This window comes from Grammomys surdaster, unplaced genomic scaffold, assembly GCF_004785775.1.
Source record: "Grammomys surdaster isolate TR1022 unplaced genomic scaffold, NIH_TR_1.0 60, whole genome shotgun sequence".
Lineage (NCBI taxonomy): Eukaryota > Metazoa > Chordata > Mammalia > Rodentia > Muridae > Grammomys > Grammomys surdaster.
In genome coordinates this window covers 3,514,470-3,516,947 of record NW_021604562.1, presented here as the reverse complement: position 1 = coordinate 3,516,947, position 2,478 = coordinate 3,514,470, and the positions used below count along the sequence as shown (strand labels likewise).

The following is a 2,478-nucleotide window of genomic DNA, read 5'->3' as shown; positions in this document are numbered from 1 at the left end:
AAAGTCATAACATTGAAGTTGGACAAGGCAACCCCACAGAAGAAAAACAGCCTCAAGACTAGACATAAGAATTAAAAATCCACTCATTCATATACTTAGGAATCCCATAAAAATACTAATCTGGAATCTATAATATATGCACAAAGGACCTCCTACAGACATGTATAGGCTTTATTCTGGCTGTTTTAGCATCAGTGAGTTTATATGAGTTTATATGAGCCTTGCTCAGTTGACTCAGGGGGTATTGTTCTCCTGGTGTCCTCTATCACCTTTCTGCCTCCTCTTTTTGGGGGTTCTCTGAACTCTGAGAGGAGGGATTTAGTGAAAACATCCCATTTAGAGCTGTGTGTTCCAAAGTCTCTCATTTTCTATATAATGTCTGGCTATGGATCTCTATAATTGTTTACATACACTGCAGGAAGAAGCCTCTCTGAAGTTGGCCAAATAAGTACCTATCTTTGAGTAAAGATATCATTAAGAGTCATTTTATGGTAGGCACAGCTGGTGGAGCAGCAGCTTCACACCTAACACTGGAGGGATCCAGTTAATTAGGCTGAGGAAGGGGAGCGTCACTCGATTTCGTAGCTTTTCTCCTTGACCCTCAGTGGACATCTCAAGGGCCAGCAGGGCAGAGTAACCCAGTGCCCCGCCCCTTTCCTGTCATCTTTGGGTCACTGCAGCGACAACTGTAAGAAGGCATATCACAATAGGCCGCACTGCCTCATGTGTTGCTAAGGGAGGAGTTGACCACATCAAAATGAGTCTGCATGGTGCTAGCGGGGGACATGAGAGATCAAGAGATAGACGAAGGTCGAGTGACAGATCACAAGATTCAACTCATGAGAGAGCAGAGTCTCAGCTCACTCCTTGTACTCGAAATTTGACTTCACCAACAAGGCAGCATCATATTGAACGAGAAAAAGACCATAATTCTTCTCGTCCAAGCAGTCCTCGTCCTCAAAGAGCATCCCCAAATGGCTCCATGAGCAGTGCTGGGAACAGTAGCAGGAACAGCAGTCAGTCAAGCTCAGATGGTAGCTGTAAGACATCTGGTGAGATGGTGTTTGTGTATGAGAATGCAAAAGAAGGGGCTCGGAATGTGAGGACATCTGAGCGAGTGACCCTGATAGTGGATAACACCAGATTTGTTGTGGACCCATCCATTTTTACTGCACAGCCAAATACAATGTTGGGCAGGATGTTTGGATCTGGCCGGGAACATAATTTCACACATCCCAATGAGAAAGGAGAATATGAGGTGGCAGAGGGAATTGGTTCTACTGTGTTTCGAGCTATTTTGGATTACTACAAGACAGGAATCATCCGCTGTCCTGATGGCATATCTATTCCTGAACTGAGAGAAGCATGCGATTACCTTTGTATCTCTTTTGAATACAGTACAATTAAATGTAGAGATCTCAGTGCCCTTATGCATGAGTTATCAAATGATGGTGCTCGTAGACAGTTTGAATTTTATTTGGAAAAAATGATCCTCCCTCTTATGGTAGCAAGCGCCCAGAGTGGGGAACGAGAGTGCTATATCGTAATGCTTACAGATGATGATGTAGTTGATTGGGATGAGGATTATCCACCACAGATGGGAGAGGAATATTCACAGATTATTTATAGCACAAAATTATATGGATTTTTCAAATACATTGAAAACAGATGTGGCCATATCAGTTTTGAAGGAGAGGGGTCTTAAGAAGATTAGATTGGGACTAGAAGGCTATCCTACTTACAAAGAAAAAGTAAAGAAAAGGCCAGGGGGCCATTCAGAAGTCATTTACAATTATGTCCAAAGACCCTTCATTCGAATGTCCTGGGAGAAGGAGGAAGGAAAGAGTCGGCATGTAGACTTTCAATATGTAAAGAGTAAATCTATTACCAACTTGGCAGCAGCTGCTGCAGACATTCCCCAGGACCAGCTGGTAGTCGTGCACCCTACTCCACAGGTGGATGAGCAGATGTCCTTCCCAGCCACCCCAACTCGGGCAACAATGACCTCAATCCTGATGCACAGAATCCAGTGCTGTGATGCTGATGTTCCTGAAACCATAGCATGCTGCTCTTCACAGTGACGTCGTACTCCTCATTCTGCACTGCGAGGCCACTTTTCTTCATTGTGAGATGCACATGTTTAAGATACTGCAGTGTAGGCTTTTTTAAAGACCAAAGGTAGGTGAATGGCTTTTTAATGAGTACAACTTTAGCATCCTGGTTCCAGTTCTATAAATGTATTTGCTTACCAGTAGATTTGTGAAATTGGTTCTTTGTATGGGGATAGTCCTTTTTCACATACCTAGGTCTTCTCAGAAGTGGTGGAAACTTGGCAGCTGGGGTACTTTCAGTGTAGATTGATACTTATGCCCCAGGTAAGATGCAGAATATTACAGAGTTGCACTTTATAGTGGTGGTTAAATGGAGCTGTTGAAGCCATTTTAGAGCTGTGATACACAATATAACATATGTACTTCT

At 43.3% G+C, this 2,478-nt stretch overlaps 1 pseudogene; it reads left to right on the top strand.

Annotated features, from left to right (window-relative positions):
- The first annotated feature begins 707 nt into the window (after window positions 1-707).
- LOC114621146 lies at window positions 708-2,038 on the top strand (annotated as a pseudogene).
- Window positions 2,039-2,478: the final 440 nt, after the last annotated feature.